We start from the raw sequence: 25,688 nt of genomic DNA on the forward strand, positions 1-25,688 counted from the left end.
CTCATCATATTGTTGAAACTTAGGTGACTAGTATCCATGTTCACTTAATTATCAATTCTATATGTATATCATTTAGAATCTAAGATAGAACTCTGAGAAGGATCTCTATTTTGAGCTTTGATGGAGTTTTTAATCATATCCTACAATTGTTAGATTGAAAACAAAATAATGAAATTGAATGTTTCTATTGGCTTTCTTACCACTATGTCTTCCCTTTGTCATTATTCTTGATAGCATGTGTTTTTCATGACTCAGCAGCATCACGTGATTCTTTAAAAAGACTATCTCATAATCTCTCTTGGATTTTCCTTCATCAGCATACTCATTCTTCTTCTAGTTTGGTCAACCTTTCTTCATATGTACTTACCTAGGCCATCATAATTGACCCTATATTTGGGTATGATGTCTCCTTGCTTGATGGTTAAGATGATTAAGTGGATTTGTTGAATAAGAGATTCTCCTTGAGGACAACTCTGCCTTTTGCTTGCTCTATTGTATGTTCCCATATATTCTTTGCAATCTTAAGTATTTGTTCCTCTTTGAATTGTTAAATTTGTTTAGAACACCTATCGAGATAAAGCAATCAAAAGTAGAGATGTTCCATTGGACGTGCCAATCGATCCAACGATAACGATATTTTCAAAGAAATTCAATTCATTGAATAAACTTCATATTTGTTAATTCCAGTATTGTGAGTACAGCCTCTAATAAATGATCATACGTGGGCTTTGCAGCTTGTTCTCGAATTTGTCTCGAGGGCTTTTCAGCCTGTTCTTGAAACTATAGTTCTTGGCTTTATAAGTACTATGATCTTTGAAGTGCTTTTGGGTCTTCAAATTAAGACATGATTGACTCTCAAGAGCTTAGATAATATCGTTCATTCTAATTTCTCTCTATAATTTCCTTTCAAATATCTTATTTCTTTGGATCGTCTATGAACTTTCTAACTTTAACAGCTTCAAAGAATCTTTTAATTTTCTGGAAATCTTTGAAGCTGAAACACCATTGTTAATTTTAGGTCCAATTCATCGATTGTGTTTCATGCTTACCATTGTTAATTTTAGGTCCAATTTGGCTACTTTGATTCGTTAAATGAATTTCATATTTGTATTGATTTTAGTATAATGATTACAATCTCTAATATATAAAATCTTTTATGCTTTCTCTCAAATGTTGAAAGAAGTTTTTTTTTTTCTTCAAAATCTTCTTAGTGCTTCAACTTCAAAGTTTTCAAGAACTCAAGAACTTAAGAGAAGTTTTTGTCATTTCAGTCTTCAGAACTCAAGAACTTAGGAAAAGTTTTTCTTCTCTGTCCTCAGAGCTCAAGGACTTAGAAGAAGTTTTTTCTTGTCAATCTTCAAAACTCAAGAGCTTAGGAGAAGTTTTGGTCTTGTCAATCTTCAAAACTCATGGACTTGGGAGACAATTTTGTCTTCTCGATCTTCAGAGAACTCAAGAATTTGGAAGAATTTTTTTTGTCTTCACGGTCTTTAGAACTCATGGACTTGGAATAAGTTTTTTTCTTCTTGTTCTTCAAAATTGAAGGACTTAGGAGGAGTTTTGTCTTCTTGGTCTTCAATCTATAGATCTTCAGGAGAGTTGCACTCTAATACTTTAATTTAAATTAATGTTTAAAATTAAAAGAATAATATTTTAATTTAAATTAAGATTAGAACTTTCCATGGTATGAAACATGTATAATACCTGTAGTTTTGAACTAGTTACTTTTAAAAGCAACTATTCTTATCAAATTGATAGTTTATGAATTATAAAGTATATAGATTTAATAGGTCTACTCTATCTTAACTTTAGTCGAAATTTTTAGGCTAAATTATAATGAATATTCCTAAACTTTCCTCTTTGTTTTAAATACCTCTATATTTTCAAAAGTTGCAATATTACCCCACTTTCACAAATGTTTCAAAATTATCCTTAAAATATAAATTCCTTAAAACTTCAAACATAAATCAGGGTTTAGAACTTTATGGTGAAGACCTAAAATGATAGTGATTTCATTTGTTGTTCTATGTCACCTACTACACCATTTAAGATCTCAATTTTTATTCAAAAAGTTTCTACTCCAACTTTATGGTGAAGACTTTTGAAAGTATCTAGAACAATTAGCAAATTAACACCCCCCCCCCCCCAAAAAAAAAAAAAATAATAATAAATCCAGTTTTTTTTTTTTCATTATTATAAAAGATGCAATAAAAAAATAAAAATGAAGGTTAGAATATCATTTTGATCACTGTATTTTTAGGTATGTTTAATTTTAATCACTATACTTCTAAATATCTAGTTTCACTCTCTATACATTTAGTAAATCTTAAACTTAATTTTTTACGATTAATTTTTATTGAAATTTGTCAAATAATCATAATATTCTTCATGCAAAAGAAATTATAATATGTGAATATGCTTTAAAAATTTATCTGAAAATATTAATAAATAACAAAAAAAAAAAGTAAACAAACTAACTTAAACTAAAATTAAACAAACTTTAAAGTATAAGGTACCAAATATTATTTTAACCGAATAAGAACTACAAACATTACCAAACTGAGTCTGAAGGATCCAATAACAATACTTCACCAGATGGATCTTTAAATTTGGGTCAAATTGTTTGAGTTTAAAAAATATTAAAAATTAAGGTACAGATATATTAATAATAACAGTTAGCTAATACAAAATAATATTATTTGAACATCACATCATAAGATATGATTAAAATAATTGAAATATATAAGAGACGAAATTAAACTTAGTCAAATCATAGTCTTTGAACATATTGGTGTTTAATTATCTCCCAGTATTAAATTTTTATGGACCAATCCATATTTTCATTGATATTTTTATATTTATGTAGGTTCGACATCAATATAAAAGATGAATCAATATTTCTATTATATCTGAAAAAATCTGTCAAACATAAAAATAAACAAAACTAAGTCCTAAAAACTACTTTTCGAAACACTAAAAAGTGAACAGTTACTGTTTCGACGATAGTTATACAAAAATGTTAAAATATCGATTTGTTCTATATACTTTAAAGTTTGTATAATTTTAATTCATGTACTTTTAATTATCTAATTTTAATTCTCTAATTTCAATTATAGCTCCTCAAAGTTAATGTTTACGATATGGGTTAAACGATAATAATAATTTTCATATAAGGAAATATATTATGTGAATATAGTTTCAAGATTGATGGTAAAAATACAAAAAATTTAATAATCTTTTTCTTAAAAAAATAATAAATTAGTAGATACTGAATTTAAGATTTATTAAAAATATAAAAATTAAAATTAAAAATGGAAAGTATTAGAATTAAAAATTAACAAATTTCAAAGTATAAAATGGTGACCTTGTAAGGACATGTTATTGATTATTAATAATTATTGAGTTTTCATTTATTTAAAAAAGAATTATCTAGAAGGTAAAAGGTGGGTCCAAACAACCCCAGGATACTAAAACCTACCCATCCTACCTACCATATCCATTGGATTGGACATGCTCAAATCTTGTTGAGCTAATTTCAATTTCATCCCATCATTCATTACAACTATTTTCAACACATAATAATAATATAATAATAATAATCATAAAATAACAATAATAATACTAATTATAATTATAATGTTGACTAAATAAAATAAAGGTTTAACTTCCTTTTTCTCTTTGTAACTTTCAAGTCAGTTCCATTCAAACTAAACTTTATTCTAATTGTTTTATAATTAGTTCTTGAATTTTCCATTAAAAAACTACTTCGAGTTTTAATGTTTTTTTTTAATTCAAATATTGTTTATTTATGTGAAAATATCTACATAACTAATGTTTGAAATCAAATCACAAAATAATAGTAAAACTCAAAATAGTTCATCTATAGAATTTTTTTTTTTTTGGAAAGAATGGACTTTCCAAAGTCTACGTCCCATTTGATAACCATTTCGTTCTTTTTCTTAAAAAAAAATTAAGCCTATAGACATTACTTTGTCCTTCAAAATTTTTTTTAACTATATATTTTTTACCAATAGTTTAAAAAACAAAGTTCAAATTTGAAAACAGAAATAATTAGCTTTCAAAAACTTGTTTTTATTTTTTAAATTTGGCTAAGAATTCAACCATCGTACATGCAAATCATTATAAGAAATAGAGAGTAAATAGACTTAATTTTTAAAAACAAAAACAAAAAACGAAATAGTTACCAAACGAGACCTTTTATTTTTCGAAAATTAAGCCTATAGAATATAAATACTACTTTCACCTCCGAATTTCTTCTTTTGTTATCTACTTTTTATCAATGGTTCAAAAAACAAGCCAAATTTTAAAAATTAAAAAAGTAGTTTTAAAAAACTTGTGTTTTGTTTTTGAAATTTGACTAAGAGTTCAACTATTATACTTTAAAAAGATGCAAATCATTATAAGAAATGAGAATGAAATAGACTTAATTTTCTAAAACCAAAAACTAAAAACTAAATAATTACCAAAAGAGACCCTAATAATCAAAATAATCTCATTTTTTCTTCCAACATTTAGATAGTTCAAAAACAAGATGAAATAGACATACAAACTCTTTTATCACTCTTCGTGAGTGCGAGTTTAAATGATGTTGCAAACTCTTTGGTTAATTTCATGAAATAATCCTTAAGATATAACAACCATCGATAAGTGGTCAACATAGCTTGAATGTTTTTTTACATTTATTGTCATTAGCCACTAAAATCCGATACACCGTGGTTTAAAATGATATTTAAAAAGTTAGGGTTTGAAAATATTGGTATCAGAAAAATAGATACCTAATACTTAGTGTCCTAAAAGTAGTGTTATTTTTCATATTCTCCATGTACCTTGTAATAATTCATACTTGGTATTCATGTAAATCCACATCCTACTTGTCACTTTATATATAAATAGTGGCATTTGGTGGATCTCAATAGAATGCACATTGGTGAAGAATCCACTTCAAAATTTCATTAATTTTCATTTTATCCAATTTTATAATTTTAGTTATTTTATGATTTTAGTTATTTTATGGTTTTAGTTATTTTATGTTATTTGATATTTTATTTATTTATTATTATTATATAAATATATGATTATATTATATTTTCTCCATATTTGTGTTCTCGTCGTGCTTCTCAATTTCACAGCAAGTTATCAACACGAGTCCTGTTGCTTCCATCACTGAAGGTAGGTCCGAAAGGTATGTCGGTTTTTTTCTTCTTTATTATAATTAATAAATTAAATTTTATTTTGCATATTTAGTACATATTAATTTTCTAATATAAATATAATATTTTGTGATAGTGTTACCATGACAAACCTTACAAAATTACTATTCACAACCCTTGACATTAATGACAATAATTATTTGTCATGGGTGCTTGATGCCAAAATTCATCTGGACGCTATGAACTTGGGAGAAACAATTAAAGAAGGAAATACGACTTCCAGTCAAGACAAAGCAAAAACTATGATTTTCCTTCGTCATCATCTCCACGAGAGATTAAAAATGGAGTTTCTTACAATAAAAGATCCTTGTATCTTGTAGAAAAATTGAAAGAAAGGTATGATCATCAAAAGACCCTTATTCTTCCTAAAGCCCATTATGAGTGGATGCATTTGAGACTACAAGATTTTAAACTGACTAAAATTCCACATTATTTAAAATCAATTCAAAATTGTTGTTATGCGAAGAAAAAATTATTGATGTCGATATGTTAGAGAAGGCATTTTCTACATTTCATGTCTTGAATATGCTCCTACAACAACAATATCGAGAGAAAGATTTTAAACAATATTCTGAACTAAGTTCATGTTTTCTCGTGACAAAATAAAATGATGAGTTATTAATGAAGAACCACGAATCTCGACCAACTGGAATAACACCATTCCCTAAAGTGAATATTGTGAATGTTAATAATCATGGTCGAGGTCGTGGTCGTGGTCATGGTCGAGGTCATGACCATGGTAGAAGAAGAAATAATTATTATTTTCGTGGTGATCATTCTAATCATTTAAATTTCAAAAGAACCACACAAAATGATGATCACAAAGAAAAAACTCCACAAGATAAAAGTTCAAAGAGTGTTAAAAATAAATGTTTTCAATGCGGAATGACTGGTCATTGGTCATGTACCTGTCTTACATCAAAACACTTAATTGACCTCTATCAAACCTTCTTGAAGGAAAAAGAAAAAAATGTGGAAGAAAATTTTGCATATCAGGATAATGACATATTTGACTCATCCCACATGACCAATTTAGATATGGCGGACTTCTTTGAATCTTCTGAAGAGAAGATTGGCACAGTTGGTAGTGAAGGATCTCATACTGAGAGTTCCATGAGTGTGTTCGGATAGCTCCGATCTCACCATGACCGAAATACAAATATATACATTCAACATAAACAGTTATGCAAATAAATCTAATTATCGGTATGCTATGAACAACAATAAATAACAAGGAGACAGAGTTCCATACCAGTTGAAGACTATCTTCAATCTCTGAAATTCCAACGCAGCGGACCCTCCAAATGTTCTAACAACGCCCGGCGAAAAATGTTGACTGCAGCAGCACGATCAACGCGAACACGAATGCCGCAATGGGGACGACACCACCACTAATGAGCCCCGAGTATTCTCGGAGTGAAAACCCAAAGGGTGGACTTTGGTGAATTTGGTAGAGGACGAAGGAAAAACGAGCCGTGTAGGCGATAAGTAAGTGGGAGAGAAAACAATGCTATCGTGTAGCAGAAGTGCTTATCGCATAGGAGGAGCTACACGATCGTGTAGGATTTACTGAACGATCGTTTAGGAAAACGTATACGATCATTTAGTTAAATCGACACACTATACGATCGTATAGAGAAGCTATCCGATCATGTAAGGGAGGGTATGCGTACGTTTAGCGCGAGATGAACGATCGTTTAGGTGGAGAAGTAACTATCGTATAGGCTCTCGAGCGATCGTTTTTTATTACCAATGCGCGCTTCACAAAACTTTTGGCCGAATGACTGACGATCAATTGAATGATTCAAAAAATGAAAACTATTTTCATTTTAACCCATCGGTTACCATAACCAACGCTGTCCACTAACCCACATCCAAACGTGATATTAGGATTAATTATCATATAATTAATCAATTAATTAATTAATTAATATAATCATATTATATTTTTATCCTATAGTTTGATATCACATATCTACTATAGTATTTTCTCCTCTACTTGATATAAATCATATTTATATCTAATTTCCTCCAAAAAAAAATGTATCTCATACATTTAACCACTTATATCATATATAATTAACCAGTCCAATTATATCAATCAAATTTTCTCTTGTTAATTTGAACATTTCAAATTAACCCAAATATTGGTTCTCAACTTTATCCAAGCTACCTAGGGGACCTAATGGACCTGTGACTCGAAGCTTCAACAGTACGTGAATAGTTAACTAAACTCTTTAGCCACGAGATCACCATCCATTAACTGCCAGGCATTCCACTAAAGCCCAACAACTGAACTCTTCTTACCATAGATATATTTTTGTGTCCATCGGATATAACCAATCATGAGTACGATGACCCTTCACAGATGCTCGTAAGTACAGTTGGACCAATTTACCGTTTTGCCCCTGTAATTACATCTCACTCCTTAAGTACCACTGACTCTTCTAATGAACAATACAACATAGTCCAACTATGTGTGAACACCTCTCAGACTAAGAAAAGATGTGTGGCACCACATCGTTCAAGCCCCGGAATCAGCCCTTAAGAGAGCCATCTATCTACTTACCCCTACCTCGAGGAATAAGTGAATTTCATCTTGTGTAGCTGAGTCCCCAGCTCCCAAATCAGACGAATTCCCAAAATGGTAGGTTTGAATCGGCGACCTAGCCACTCGCACCCATACAAATCAAAGTATCGCCCTCAATGGTAGGAGTTCCCAACTCACTCAGGATTGAGGTCATGTTACCTATGCTCATCCTAGTGAAGTGAAGTTTCTGTCATGAATGGTGTTATATAACGAGACGTTGACACTTCGTGGTCAGGTCTTATACAAACTCTTTGTATAGGACGCCCCTACTCGCATATCCCCAACACGAATGATCAAGATCAGACCATCTGTGACGAGTCACAACACTTATGACCATTCCACAAAGCGGACCGCGTCCGTAGCATTACCAGGATATGGTTTCCCTCCTTTATCCATATACTACATACCATTTTGGTTATCACTAAAGACATGATCCACTTGTATGTCACCACATACATGCTTGAGTCACATACAGATAACCAGGGATTTATGTTTATTGGTTTGTGATAAAGCAAATAAAATAATTAACTGAGCAAAAATACAAGATGTGAAGTAAATATCATATATTAACAACACAAGCGTTCGTACATGCTGTTTACAAACTATAGGACACGAGACTTTAAGGCATCAACCTCAACAGGTAGAACATCAAGTGTTTCTTTTAACTTTAAGAATATCTAGACTTAGTGTTGTTGTTTTCTTTTATCTATCTTTATGTTTTTTTAGTAACTTTTGTATATTTTAAGTGTTGTTTTTCTTATTGTAATTATTTTCTTTTAGTGAAGAAATATGAATCATTTTCATATGCTAGGTGTTTAAAAAATGAACAAATAAGATGTATGTGTGGCAGGCAGTGCAACTACACACACAATACTTACAAATAAAAAAATATTTTTCCAAATTGATAATGCTAAAAGTAAAAGTTAATACAGTATCAGGTTCTGCAAACTTGATCGAAAGTTTTGGAAAAGCAAATATTATTTTGTCTAAAGGAACAAAATTTACAATTGACAATACATTATTCTCTAATCAATCAAAGAGAAATCTTCTAAGTTTTAAAGATGTACATTGCAATGGTTATCATATTGAAAGTGATGGTAAGAATAATGTGGAATATCTATGTATTATATCTAATGTCTCAAATACATATATTGGAAAAAATTGTTTGTTTTATCTTTTGGATTATATTATACTTCTATACGAGTAATTGAAACATTTGCAACAATGAACTTGAAGTTCATGAATCCAGACATATTTACATTTGACATGACCGATTGGGTCATTCAAGATCTATTATGATGAGGAGAATTATTGACAAGTCAAATGAACACATTGAAGAATCAGAAGATTCTTCAATCTAATGAATTATCATATGATGTTTCACTAGTTAAAGTGGGGACTGAATCACCTGCATTTTTAGAACAAATTCATGGTGATATATATAGACTTATTAACCCATCGAGTAGACCATTTAAGTATTTTATGGTATTAATAGATGCATCCGTTAAATGGTCACACGTGTACTTATTATCAAGTTGAAATCTTGCATTTACAAGATTACTTGCTCAAATATTAAGCTAAAAGCACAATTTTCTGATTATACAATTAAGATCATTCGTCTTGATAATGCTGGTGAATTTACATCCTAAGCTTTTGATAATTATTGTATGTCAATTGGGATAAGTGTTGAACATCCTATAGCTCATGTTCATACACAAAATGATTTAACAGAATCATTCATAAAACGTTTACCATTAATTGCAAGGCCATTACTTATGAGAGTTAAGCTTCCTCCATCTGTATGGAGTGGGGACATGCTATTTTTCATGCAGTGTCATTTGTACGTATTTGACCAGTAGTTTATCATAAGTACTCGTCATTAAAATTAGCTTATGGTCAGGAGCCAAATATTTTCCATCTGAGAATTTTTGGGTATGCAGTATATGTTCCAATTGCTCCACCACAATGCACTAAAATGGGTCCTTAAAGGAGGTTAAGAATATATGTTTATGATTCCCTATAAATTATTAAATATCTTGAACCCCGGATGGATGATGTATTTACTGCACGATTTGCTAATTTTCATTTTGGTGAGACAAATTTTCCAACATTAGGGGAAAGAATTAAAAAATTGGAAAAAGAAATTACATGGAATGCATAGTATTGTACCATTTAGATCCTCGTACAGATCAATGTGAATTTGAAGTTTAGAAAATAATTCATGTGTAAAATATAGCAAATCAATTACCAAGTGTGTTTATAGATGCAAAAAAAGTAACCAAGTCACATATACCAACTGCAAACGTTACATAAAAAAATGATATCTCAACACAACAAATTATTATTAATGGTTCTAGAAATAATTATTATTTTCGTGAGAAACTATTAACCTCTTCTAGAAGTAGAACAAATTTCAAAACTTAAACTTGTAAAAGGCTTCTAAACTAAAATAGAACGATGGAAGAGAAAAAAAATGTTATATTATAAATTTGGTCTCTATGATTTAATAAATGTTAGATTTAGTTTATGTGATTTATAATTAGAATTTAGTCTCTATAATTTGATAAAATTCTCATAAATAGTCCTTAAGATACTATTTATAATCCAATTTTAGAGACTACTTGTAAAATTTTATCAAATGGTTAATTTCTAACTTTTTTCAAACTACAAGGACCGAATTCATATTAAAAAAAAATTAAATGCAAATTTGGTTTCAATGATTTGGAGAAATTAGAATTTAGTTCTTGTGATTTATAATTAGAATTTAATCTCTAGGGTTAGATAAAACCTTCTCAAAGAGTTGTTATAGCATCAACTATTTATGAGTATCTAATCAAACCATAAAGATTATGTATAAGGTTTTATCAAATCCTGGGAATTAAATTCGAATTTTTAATAGGAAAATTATTTCAAAATTGTTGAAAATATTTATAAGATATAACAAAATTTTAGAACTATCAATGATAGATGTTGATAGACACTGAAAGACTTCTATCTGTGTCTATAAATGACATTGATAGACACCTATAGAATCAACGTCTATAATTCTAAAATTTTGCAATATTTTATAAATATTTTGATTCATTTTTTTATATTTAAAAACGGATTTTTTTTAAATTATTCACACTAAATTTTAACTATTGACCGAATTTGTAATTTAATAAAAAAAAATGACGCTCAGTAATGAAATGCATAAATGATGAGCTTAAAGAGAAAAGGCATTTTAAAATAAACAAAAACAAAAGCAACAAACAATGCACGTGTGGCTCTCAAAGGCCAAAAGCTAGTGGTTGCTGACTCTTTCCAATTCTAAAGAACACTTTCTACAAATTCATTCATTCATTCTTAATCATCATCATTTTAATAATTCAATCGAAAACATCCAATCCAATCTCCATCATTAATTCACTAAATTTCTTCCCTCCATTTCAATTTTCATTTCAAATTCATTTTGATTTCCCTTTTTCCCTTTCATTTAAACCCTAATTTTCAAGCAGAGATCATCCCCAAACCCGTCGCGATTTTCACAGCCGTCGCCATTAACGACGAACAATCCACAATAATTTCACATCACAGACAGAAACAGAGAGAGAGAGAGAAGTAGAGAGAGAATTTTAACATTACAATGAATTTGTTTCATTCCGCTACAGATTCCTGACCTCCTCCTTCTTCAATTGCTCCTAGAAACGCATCCGCAACTCCGATTTCTTCTTCCAGTTCATGTACGGACTCTAATTTCTCATCTTCTTCCTCTACTCTCACTTCGCTCTGCCCTTTCTTCTGATTCGTCTCGATTTCCGGTGCGATTGAGTTGAACGATCCAAATTTCGGAGTGATCTCTGCTGAGAATCCGCAAAATTTGGTGTCGAAGGTGAAAGCGAAGCTGGAATTCGACGCCGACGTCAATTCATCGAGATTCTCGAGAGCTGTTGGACAGTGTTTCCGGCGTTTAGGTTCTCGAATCAAATCGGGATCCTCGATGCCTGCGTCAATGGAATCGACGGCGGCGATGGCTGGTGGTGATAGAGGACGGTCGACGGGATCTGGATTGACGGCGGCGGCGGAGAAAGAGGAGCGGGAGAGTGGTGAAAGTGATAGATTTTGGACTAAATTTTCGCGAGTTTGGGGCTCTGCCATTTTCTCTGTGCAGAGATCCAAATTCTTTTCTTTTTTTTTTCCTTTTTTTTTAATTTTAGAAGACTATTTAAGCATCTTCAGAATGAAATTACTGATATGCCCTCAATCCTACCTTGGAACATCATGTGGACCTCACCTTGAGTGGTCCCTCAGTTTTGGCACTAGCGGAAAGTGTCCACGTGTCATACAACTGGATTTTATTTTATTTTATTACATACCCTCAATCATTCAAACAAATTTCTTAAATTAAATTAAATGTTAAAAGTCACTTTTAGGACTAACTTTTATCGAATTACAATTTAATTTTTGAATTTTGATTTGTAACTACTTATTTCTACTTTTAAATGTGTAAAAAATTTGTTTTTAAAATTTATTAGATAAAAATTTAAATTTTATGTTCTCAACTTTCTTACGATTTAGTCTATATACTTTTAAATTTATAATAAATCTCTATTGTGTAAATCTAACATTTAGTTTAAGGGATTAATTTTAATAATAACATAACTTTTAAAAGAAATGATAAATATAGGATAGTGATAAAAAAGAAAATAATTTTAATAATATAATAAAAACACTAAATTGGTTGATTTAAGGTTGAAATAGAAACTATTGACAAATCTAGGGTAATTTAAGAAAATTGTGTCCCCATACACGATTCTAACCCAAAATACACAAGTGGACAAACTCATATGCCTCCCCATAAATGAGTTTACTTTTTTTTTTTTTAGTTTTTTAAGTTGCTTAATGTAGTTTACTTTTTTTTTAAATGTGTTTATAAAACTATAAAACATGTCATTTTACACCTAATAAGAAAAATAATTAATAAAATTATATTTAAATAATTACACATAATATGAAAAATAATTAATAAAATTATTTTAAAATAAAAGTATATATAAAGTTAAAACTATCAATTACAAGTCAATAAAAATTAGTGTAATTGTAACAACCCGACTCCCTAGGACTTGTACTAGACCGTTACTACATGTATGAATACATCTCAAAACGACTTTTTTATATATTGACTAAAACCAAATGAATTTTATAAGATAAATAAGTTTTATCAAAACTAAATAATTAAAAAAAAATTTATCGGGATACCCTTAAAATTATAAAACAATACTAAAAATTTTATCTAAAACATCTAACAATGCAATAACTAAATACATTTTAAATTCAAACAACAAAACTGAAATTTAAAATATGAAAACACAGAAACATGGAAACATCTGTCGGGTCCCAATGGCATAGTCACAGATTTCTTCTGTCATTCATCGAGGTTAGGCTATACATATGTGTATTTGCATATGCATGCATACTGGTGGGACAAACATACTATAATTCATCATAGAAACATGAGAACATGGAAACATGGATGGTCATCTAGTGAACAATTTGTTAAATTAAACGTTGAAAGTCACTTTTAGGACTCAACTTTTATCGAAGTTACCATTTAATTCTTGAATTTTGATATGTAATCACTTATTTTGTACTTTTAAATTTCTTATCATTTAGTTCTTAAAATTTAGTATGTAACAATTTAGCTTCTATATTTTCGACTTTCTAACAATTTAGTCTATATATTTTTAAATTTGTAACAATTTTGTTCTTATTATATAATTTTTCATCAAACTTAATTGTCAACTTTGATTACGTAACAATTAGCCTAAGGAGTTAATTTTAACAATAATGTAGTTTTTAAAAGAAATGACAGATATAGGGTACTGGTTTTTTTTTTTTTTTTTTAATAATGTAGTTTAAAAAAAAATTGTTCATTTAGGGTTGAAGTAGATACTATTACCAATTTGGAGTATTTTTAGAATATGAAGAAAATCATGTACCCTATACACGATTTCAACCTTCTACCTCATCCGCTACATAGTCGGTGATGAGTCTAACTAGCTATGTACACAAGTAGTGATTGACGGAATTTTTTGCCTAGTTTTAGACCAAATAAATTAACCGTTTCCACTTAATATGTAGTAGTGGTAGCATGTGTAGTGTCGAACTCAGGGAACCGTTGAGTTTCTCTATTAAATTATCTACAACACAAGGTAATCGCGTGGGTTATTGCAGAATTTCCCTGTTTAGTATACTTGATCATCGAATTCTCATAACTTGATTTACATTTTTGTTTATACTTAACCGAATTAATTAGAAAAACTAATTAATCATCCTAATTAGTTCAAAGTGAATTGATGAAAAGAATGTGAAGCCAAATTGACCTAATTGCATTAAGATCTAAGGCAAATAAAGTTGAATATTTAATTTTCAAGCGCCTAATTAAATATTTAATCAATTTCATCATAGGTTGATTAGAGTAATGTTTATCGTTATCAATCCACAAGCTAGTCTAACCTATTACCTCTTGCAGATTAACATACAATTACATGTCACTTATTATATGCTACTTATTATATGTCAATCTAAAGTAGTAATCATGCAATTAACAATCGGTAGACAATATGATCATTCTCTACTAAATTAGAATTGAAACCACCAAATACAAATAAAACAAGTTTAAATACTCACAAATTATATAAATAGGGAGAAAATCCTAAAACCCAAATTAAAACAAGATACGCTCATAGTCGACATGAAGATCAAGGAGGTAGAGTTTGGATACATCAAAGATACGAAAAAAATAAAAAAGAAAATAAAAAAGGACAGAAGAAAATAGAGAGAAATCAGGTAGAAATCAACAAGGAACGGATGTGATATACCTTAGATGGCTAATGCACTGTTTAAAAAATTTGGCCCGGTGCCGAGGTGCTGCATAAAAAGCAGGTCTTTAGTGGGCAACGTCACGACACTGATTGGAATGCACATGCGTTGATGTTTGGAGTGTTGTGGCACTCAATGCCTTCTAGGAAATGTGGTTTCTCTCTACCTTTCAACGTCGGTTCGCCATGCTTGTAAGGGCAAAATGGTCATTTTGATATTCTCTTTCTTGGTTGATGCATTTAAACTTCATTTTGGCATGTTTTAGCTTCATTTCATCATTAACACTCCGTTCTACCTTTTTGGTGCTCGATACCGATAAAATCATGAAATAAACATATAAAACCAAGGAATAACCTCAAATTAAGCGGAGCAAGATAGTATATTTTCAGTACTATCAAACACCCCAACTTAATTCTTGATCATCCTCAAACAAGGTAGAGTAAAAACATACAATCACACAAAGTTATGCTCACCCAATTTGCAAGATTCGTTACTCAAATCTTAACAGTCTCCGAAGATCAACTTGCAATCAATAATGTATCCAATCATATCAATCAAACACAATTTAAAATTGATTCTAGACCTATTCATGCAAAGTTCAAAGCCTTTTTAATTAAGTCTCAATAGCCCTTAACGATTTTATGTAGCTCTCAATTCAATTTTTCCTTACTCTGACTCAAGCACTAACCATCAAGGGCAAATAATAATAATAATAATAATCAGGATGGTAATATGTCAATTGAGGTGCCTGAATTTAAATTCTACATACATTAGCTTTCAATATCACTGCAGGGAACTATACTCTTTTCATGCAAGTATCCTAACTAATCACAACAAAGATTGCTCTTTCTACTCTTAGTCATGCATATACGTTACAAGTTCATTTTTTATCAGCTAATTTTTTTAAGTAGGCATATAAATCATTTTTCTACCTCAGTAATACATTACAACCTGTCATGCAAAACACTCTTTAATTAGTTAGGCCTTTCAAAGTGATAACAAACATACAAACAAAATAACACAACTTTAAGCAAGCAAGACCTAATGTAAACATACAAACAACTTAAGCGTCCATGAGAGATAAGAAACTTTTTTAAAATATGGCTAAAAATCATAATTACTCAATTCAAACATCATCTCATACGAGTCTAATAGCAAGGGAGTGCATCATAGACTAGTAATCATAATAAACCAAACAAGAATGAGCAAGCATGCATTACAAAGCATAAATATAGTCAAAGCTTAGATGCTCAAGGACACCTGCTAGAATACAAACTGTAATGTCTCGAATTTCAAGTAAATTTAAATTAATTATCTTCGATAGATTGGATTTTATGTTTCTTTTATTCTGGTTTGGAGCAAAAATAAAAATAAAAATAAAATAAATTTGAGGAGATAATAATTTAAATTAATTTGACGAGAGAGATACGAAGTTAATTGGTGAAAGTTAATGTGTGGACTAAAAGATTTAGAAATTTAGATTTAAATTAAGAAAATTTGGTGAAATATTTTGGAGTGTGAATTTAATTTGGTGGGTTATGAAGATTTAAAAAGGAAATGGAAGGCAGTATATATATATATATATATATATTAAAGAATTAGGGTTTTGGGAGTTTTGAAATATATATAAAATGTTAACAGCAAAAAAAGGAGTAGAGCCTTTCAGCCGCCCCCCTAAAAATTTCACAAAATGACTCAAAAACCAAAAAAATTTCTACCAATAACCTCTTCCTGAAAATTTTTTTACCTCTGACCTTTTGTCCATGCAAAATTCAAAAATTACCCCCAATTTTAAAATGCCTTCAGATCAAAGCCTTCCATCTTTTTCCTTCAACCATTTCTCAAGCATTCAATATGTATTCAATGCAATACCAACATTCCACCATAGCATTTATTCCCAACTAATATTCTAACAATAACATTGAATAACATTGGTATGAACAGAATGGAAGATCACTCTTAGTATTCACTTTTTGTCGAACTCCCCACAAAATTCTCCTATTGTTCTTTCGAAGTGTTCTCTCAGAGTTTTAGTTCAACATCCTCGTCGATCTCTTTCATCATCAGATTCAGTAATAGAGAGAATGTAAGTGTTATTCTACAATATTTCTTGTCACAGATCGCTTTAATAATAAGCGTCGTTTAGTATTAAATGAACGATAGTATAGTAATATATACACAATTGTTCATTACAATATAAACAATCGTTCAAGAATTACTAGATGATCATGTAGTAAGTTTTAAACGATCATGTAGTAATTTATAAACGATCGTGTAGTACTGTATAAGTGATCGTGTAGTACTATATAAACGACCGTTCAGAAATTTATATGATCGCATATACAATACTAAGCGACTGAATATCAATTAAACTTTTACGATTTGGTAGGGATTTGGATGAGTCTGAAAGAAATTATGTTGGAGGTCATATGAAAGGTCTGAAAGTAGTGAGTATTATGCACTAACGACTGAATATCGATCCAGATATGTTTGATGTACTCATTAAATATTGTTACAATTTATTGGTCCCAACTCCCTCGATTGACATAATCGATGATGAAGACTTTAGCTTTTTTTTTTAGAAGGAAGTGATGCATCCTGGATGCTGATATTTGTATCAGTTACACCTTGCAAAAGTCATGGAGTGCACATAGATGATATGTACGAACATTGCAATCCAACCAATCAACCTACTTTAACCAGTCAAAACTTTGGGTTTGCAACCATTCCAACACGTAATATTCACACCATGTCTTCACTAGCTGATCATATTGAGCCATGTAACTTAGGGGATGACCGAAGTGAAGCTTGGTTTGGTCACAATAGTGAATCCAGATGTACTTCACAGTTTGATACTGAACATAGATATGGACAATCTTCATGACCACAACTTCTCCAAAACCTTACATCCATGTTCCAACTCCACTTGCTCCCATTCCACCAGTTGTGATGCCTTCAGTTCAAATGCATTCCACCATTCTAACACAACCATTTGTAGATATACCCAGACCATCAGAGGGTTCAACGTATGACAACCTCATCATAATACCTTATAACTGTCTGAATGACTAGGATATAAAGGTCGGTCAAATTTTCTTTTCGAAATATGATTTGTCAGTTAAATTATCAATGCTTGTAATAAGAAATAACTTTGACTACCGTGTAAAAAGTCAACAAAGAGCTTGTTAACTATCCGATGGTTGCTTGAGGAATGCAAGTTGAGGGTCCGTACAAAAAAAAAAAAAAAGAAGAAGAAAAAATTGATTCATTCAAAGTGACAAAATACCCAAGCGAACGTATATGTTCTCTTGAAATGAGAATGGGTAATCATCGACAAGCAAAAATTTGGATTATTGGACACTTAATCAAGTCCAAATACGAACAAGTTGGTCGAACATACCGCCCGAGGGACATAATTGAAGACGTCCGACGAGATTATGGAGTGAACATAAGTTACAGGTAGGATTATCACGCTAGAGAATATAGATTGGTGTTCGCACGAGGGTCACCGAGAGGATCATATGCTATTGTTAAAGCATATAGCGAGACACTTAAGCTTGCAAAACCATGTACGATCTTTGAGGTTGAAGTAGAGGATGGTCAATACTTTAAGTACATCTTCATGGAACTTGGTCCATGTATCAGGGGTTTTTTGAGTTGCATCTGCCCAGTAATCATTGTTGATGGGACCCATTTGCACGAGAAATACAAAGGTGTGTTGTTAATAGCAACATGTATTGATGGCAATAATAACATATATCTTATCGCCTTTAGTGTTGTAGATGGTGAGAACAATGCATCATGAACTTGGTTCATGACTCATCTAAAGGCTTCGATAGGAAACATTCCAAATTTAGTGATTATATCAATTCGTCAAATCTTAATTGCAAAGGCTATCACAAGTATATTCCCTGATGCATTTCATGCTCTATCTATATACCATATTCGAAAAAAATTTATTGACAAATTTAAGAATAAGAACATAATCCCAGACTTCTACCTAGCGGTGAAAGATTAGAGAATGTATGAGTTTCAGATGTATTGGGTTAAGCTCCATAAATATTCTGGTATGAAGACCTATCTTGAGGAGGTTGGATTACAACGATGGGCAATGGGTTTATCAAGTCCATTGTAGGTATTACAAGATGACGATAAATATAGTAGAATGCCTCAATGGAATTTTGAAAGATGCAAGAGAATTACCAATCACGAAGCTATTGGAGCATACCTGCGAGTGCCTACAAGGTTGGCTCTATATCCAATATACACATGCAATGACATGCATAAACATTGTAACTGATTACGCAATGAGTATTCTTAAGGAATCAGAATTGATGTCTAGAACATATAATTTTTCGCAAGTGGACATGCATATAATTAATGTGGACAATGGATATTTGAAGGGGTTAGTTGATCTTCGTTCACGGACATGTACTTGTATGGAGTTTAATTGCATTGAGATCCCGTGCTCCTATGCAATATCTACAGCGACCCTGAGAAATATTAATGTTCAAACATTATGTGCAAAATGGTTTGCAGTTGAGTGTATGCTTGCTGCTTACGTCGAACCAATCTCCCCAATTGGACATAGACAATAATGGAGTTAAAGACCAGATTTTGAAGACTATGAAACTCTACCACCACGAAAGGTAGCAAGTGTCGGTCGACATCAAATCGTTAGGATACCCTCTCCTAGAGAGGAGCCATGTCAAATACATGGTGTATACGATGTGGTTAGAGAGGATATAACAAGAAAACATGCAGACAAACATTAATAACACCTGACATTGACCCATCTAGGCTCAACGATATGTAATTTGCATGTGATCAATTTGTTATAAATAATTGGCAATCTCTTAGTTATTTATGGGCGATCTATTAGTTATTTATATACGATCACTTAGTTATTTATTGGCGATCGCTTAGTTATGGGTGATCACTTAGTTATTTATATATGATCGCTTAGTTATTTATGGGCGATTGATTGGTTACTTATATATAAGCACGTAGTTACTTATGGGTAATCACTTAGTTATCTATGGGTGATCGCTTAGTTATTGATATACGATAGCTTAGTTATTTATATACGATCTCTTAGTTATTTATATACGATCGCTTAGTTATTTATGGGTGATCGCTTAGTTATTATGTGAGATCGTTTACTTCGATCTATGTGTAGCTTAGTTATTTCTATGCGATCGCTTTATTATTTGTATACAATTTCTTTGTTATTTGTATGTGATGCTATAGTTATTATGTGTGATCATTTACTCAGATATATGTGATCATTTAGTTAGTTTTGGGTGATCGAGTAGTTATTTATTTGCTTAGTTAAATGTACAGTACAATTCAAATTCTATTACATAAATATTTATTTGTCTACAACTGGGCAACATACTGTTTCCTATACAATGCCATATTAGCCTGTGTTAAGATAGTCCTATCAACACCAGTTACACAGTATTCTATAAATTTAGCACAAAAAATTCCACAGTCTAGAGACTTGCCCTTTTGGAGGGTCACCTTTAATCTCTTTACTTCTCATTGCTCGTACTTAAACCTCCTATGTTGAATGTCAAATCGAACAGAAATTAGTATCAAAGATATTGCTCTGGCCACGAGCTGAAGATAACCATAAACTATGTCGCTATCGATGTAGTTCGACATGGAGTCAGATACAAAGATTGTGCACCTTTCCAAGAACGTAGTCAGTAAAGAAGTGAGAGTCCGCCCAAAACCTCATATGTGCTTCTTAATCTAACCAGCCTACCACTTTACCATCCTTTATTTTATGACCTTCTGACCGAATCTTAGAAGCAATTCCCTCTGGCTCCATCAAATCTTCCTGGGAAAGGCAAGACAGTTTGACCCTCCACTGGTTATTCATTGACATGTTCATGTGCACTGGTCTGAGGGGGATCTTCTCCATGTTCGTTGTGGGTATTGTTACCATCATTATTATTATCATCACGAGAAATCCCCTCATTATTATCACTCTCATCATGATGAGTCCTTATATTATTACTATCCTGAACAAATCAAATGAAATATTATGTTAATGAGGTAATAGATCGTTTAAGGCTATCTAAACAATTGTTTATAACATCTAAACGATCGTTTAAGACTATCTAAATGATCGTTTAATAATCTTAAACGATCGTCTATATTTTCTAAACGATCATTTAAGAATATGTAAACTACCATTTAGAAAATATAAGTGATCATTTAGATTATCTAAATGATCGTTTAATAATCATAAATGATCATCTATATTTTCTAAGCGATCATTTAAGAATATGTAAACAATCGCTTACAAAAGTATAAGTGATCGTTTAAGAATATCTAAATGATTGTTTAATAATCTTAAATGATCATCTATATTTTCTAAACGATCATTTAAGAATATGTAAATGGTCGTTTAGAAAATATAAGCGATCATTTAGATTATCTAAGCGATCGTTTAATAATCTTAAATGATGGTCTATATTTTCTAAACAATCATTTAAGAATATGTAAATGATCGTTTAGAAAATATAAGTGATCATTTAGATTATCTAAACAATCTTATAAGATTATATAAATGATCATTACCATTTGAGAATATCTAAACGACTGTACAGAACATACCTCATTCAGACGATGGACTATCATCTTTATTTCGTTCAGTTGTGGCCCATCAGATGATGTTGGACAGTAAATATATCTCCCATCTGCGGGACCATGGTAGTCAAGTTTTCCAAATCCTTGCGAACTTCTTTAATTTCCTCCCTAAGAACCTTGTAGGATTTGGAATGACGATGTCTTGAGGACTTTTGTTGCTTATTTGATGTTCATCACGTTCCCTCTTACCCTTTAGGGGGCTAGTCTGAAACTACATACGTGGTTTCGGCTCTATACGTTGCGCATTTATAGGCTGATCTACATGGGGTTCATGCTCTTTGTGCCCTCTAGAGGACTCATGAGCATCAATGGAGTGTTCAACCTCTTTGATCCTTCTTTTTCCATCAACATGAACCACATTAAGTCCTTCCAGTCGGTTCTCTTTTTACTTTATCTCCTCTGTGCTAGGTATAAATTTCGACACAACAATAGTCTATATATAAACAAATGAGAAAGTCATAATGCATGAAACTATACACAAATGAGCAAGTCAGAAGCGATCGGTTACTTGCTTTTTGGCTGGAAAACGTTATTTCTCAATGATCGGTAAGATGGAGCACGAGAACAAGTTCATCTAAGATTTCTAGGAATTGTAACCTTGTTGACTTTGGTGGCTATGAACTTACTTGATGTGGATAAATTTTCATAAGCCCAAACCTATGATATGGGAACTTTATTACACATACATAACACACAGGTTTAATGTATATTAAAGTGAATTAGAAACAAAAGTACATACCTAGAATCTAAGTGCAAATCCCTTTATATAGTAAGATGAGGCAAGGTGATCATTTTCTGCTTTCTTTGAATCATACGCCCCCTTCTTCCCATGCTCTTTATGCTATTCCATGTACGTCTATAAAAGAGAGAAGACCAATTGTAATGTACAAATACTTCATGATCATCGACAATCCCAAATATATTCACATCAAATTGGGTTTTTTTTGTCTTTTCCAATCATCGCCGTTTCAATGAATAGTGCCAATGCAACATTGACAACATCTTCATCATTAGTAAAATTGAACTTCTCGAATGTGGTCTCCACATCCTTGCAAGAAATATCCTTTTCATTTGGGTCCTTCGGTCTAAGAATGAGTTCTCGCAGCCTTTCACTGCTTGTTTCTCTTTCTACTGTTTCCTTGGTTGGCCACAACCTAGTTACCAAGTTAAAATCATCTTTGGAGAATGTTACCTTCTTCCCTAGAATGTTAAATGATATACCATCTAGGTTCACATCCGCTACCTCTTTTAATATAAAGTGGTGCAAAAGTTGTCCATTAAAAACAAGTTCTATATCCAACAGTGGACCAAGGACCATTTTCCTATACAGTCTCATGTGTTCTTCTGTTAACTTCTGTCAACAGTGGACCAAGGACCATTTTCCTATACAGTCGAATGTTAAATGATATACCATCTAGGTTCTTCTGTCACTTCTATATCCAACGTGTACATTACAACAATTAGTAAACAATCGCATAATAAAAATTAAACGACCGCATAACAGATATCTCAACGATCGTGTAACAGTTAGCTAAACGATCGCATAACAGATAGCTAAACGATCGCAGGATATAAACCTAAACGATCATACAATAAATATCTAAACGATCGTGTAACAGCTAGCTAAACGATTGCATAATAGATAGCTAAACAATTACACAATATAAACCTAAATGATCACATAATAACTATCTAAACGATCGTGTAACAGTTAGCTAAACGATCGCATAACAGATAGCTAAACGATTAGATAACAGACAATTAAACGATCACACGTTATATACCTAAATGATCACACAATAAATATCTAAACGATCGCGTAACAGTTAACTAAACGATCGCATAACAAATAGCTAAATGGTCAAACGATATAAACATAAACGATCGCATGATATAAACCTAAACGATCATACAATAAATATCTAAATGATCGCTTAGTATTCTTTATTCGATCGCTTAGTAATCTCTATCTGATCATTTTGTAATATCTAAATGCTTGTTTATTATTCTCTAAACTCTCGCTTGGTATTCTCTATACGATCACTTAATATTTTCTCAACGATCAATTACAAATGAATACATGATTAAACCATAAAAAGATAGTCAAATTTCGAATATCAACATGTATTCTTCAAGAAAAAGAGTCTCATACCTTTTAGATCTTGACGACGGTGGCAAGTGCATAAAGACAACCAGCAAGAAACCTATAAGGAGTGCTCGGCTGAAGTTCGAAGAGAAAATATGAGCAAATTTGAGAGAAAAATCTTCAAAGAGAAATATCTTGAGAAGGGAACGAAGGAAATGACGGGACCTATCGTCGTAAACTATTCATAGAGGCACACAGATACCAAATGGTCTGAAGGCTTTTTAAAATTGGGGGTAATTTTAGAATTTCACATGGGAAAAAGTTCAATGGTAAAAAATTTTTTAGGAACAAGTCATTGGTAGAATTTTTTTGGTTTTTTGGTCATTTTGCGAAATCTCCCCCCACCCCCTTCTTCTCACTCCACTATAGCCGTCTGAAAATGCCCTCCATCACACTATCATCATCAAGGATCTTCAGTACCACCACCACACAGTCTGTCCATCTGCCAACTCTACAGAACGCATCATTGAGCATGACCCTGTAGATCTATGGGTTTTCGTCTGTCGATGAGCCATCGACCAGGCACCGCCGCCAGCCATCGTTCGTCGTCGGTTGAGTTTCATCTGAGTCCTACCATTAATAACTGGTAGAAATGAAAGTTATTGTAGCCTTTTATTTAGAATTATGAGGGCTAACAAGTAGAATATACGGTGATTATACTAAGAATTCATGTGAAAAGTGAGCTTGCGTCGATCAACATTGAGAATCTTGGCTAACCCAATATTATGCATTATTTTGCGTCAAAATGTCTATCTTTTGTAGCTATCGCAGGAACTGATCACATGCGTTGAATCCCAGACCATCGCAAGGGTGATCACATACATTCATCGCATGGATGTTGCGGCTATTAACCGCATGCGTCCATCGCATAGAGGTTGCAGCTACAGGAAAATAACCATGATAGAAGGATGAACGCAAGGGTGGTGGAATGCGATGGTACTTTAGAAACCAAGCATGAGTGTATACATTGGGAGTATAAAAAAGATGATGTTAACATTTCACCTACCACGCCATTAGTAGCAGAGATTCAAAGCAGGTCCATCGCGCCGTTAGTGACATAGATTCAAAGTGGGACCATTAATGCTGTCAGCCCAAATTCAAATCATTCGAGCTTCTACCTTAAGGCAGATCCTTGTGATCACAGATGAGAGCGTGAGAAGAAATTCTTTGAGATTTCTTCATTCCTTCAACCATTCCAAGTGACGATCGGAGCTTTGCCGGAGATAGATCTCGAGAGAGACTACTCCATCGCTCTTCCATGGCACCACCAGTAGCCTTGACACACATCTGATGGAAGTAAGAGATTGCCTACATCTAGCCCTCTATCTCTCTTCTTATCTCTATATTGTATTACATTTTGGCTTAAGATATTAATACATTTTGTAATCAATGCATCTCTTTATTTCATTCGATTCCATCTTCATTTACCTCTTCTTTATCATCATTTACTTTCATTGCAATGACTAACTAAGATTGCAAGAGTATCACATACTTAATCATGCGACATAGACATATGAAGCATGTAGCAAACCACCGAGAGGTGTGCATTACGCGAGTATAGTGAGTAAATTCTCTTTGCTTAGTGTGAGGCTGTAGCAAAGCTTGTCTATGAGCGGTCACAATGCTTGTCTATGAGCTGATTAGCGGCGACTAACTGCCCAAGAGGGTAAGTAATGGAACACACTAAGCAAAGTAAGCAGTGTTCCTAGAGATAGAAATAATCTTATGTCAACCATGCTTTATGTGATCATCTTGTCGTATGAGTGCATCATTCACCATTTGGACATACTTGGGTGAGTAGTCTAAAGACCAAATCTAGGCTTGAGAGAGTCAGATTGGATCGCATAAGCAAGAGTAGAAACTTAGGAATAAGTTTTATCTGCTATCTACATATCGTATGCGCCCTAGAAGTAGGATATGGTGGTATGTGGTCACCTTGTTTTATGTATGTTAGATCGCATAAGCAAGAATAGAAACTTAGACATAAGTTCTATTGACATTTTCGTATATGCATCGCATGCGTATATAATTGTGTATAGCATGATCGCATCACTTGTGCTGGCTAGGATTACCCTTGTGATCAAGCTTAATAATGCGGTGAAGTCATCCCCTCCACCATGTTATCTATTTTTCCATGCATCTTATTATGCGTTAATAGTTGTCGCATCTCTACCAACTCCCATAGTTATACTTCCATTGC

This window comes from Benincasa hispida, chromosome 3 (genome assembly GCF_027475165.1).
Source record: "Benincasa hispida cultivar pf3 chromosome 3, pf3_genome.v1.1, whole genome shotgun sequence".
Lineage (NCBI taxonomy): Eukaryota > Viridiplantae > Streptophyta > Magnoliopsida > Cucurbitales > Cucurbitaceae > Benincasa > Benincasa hispida.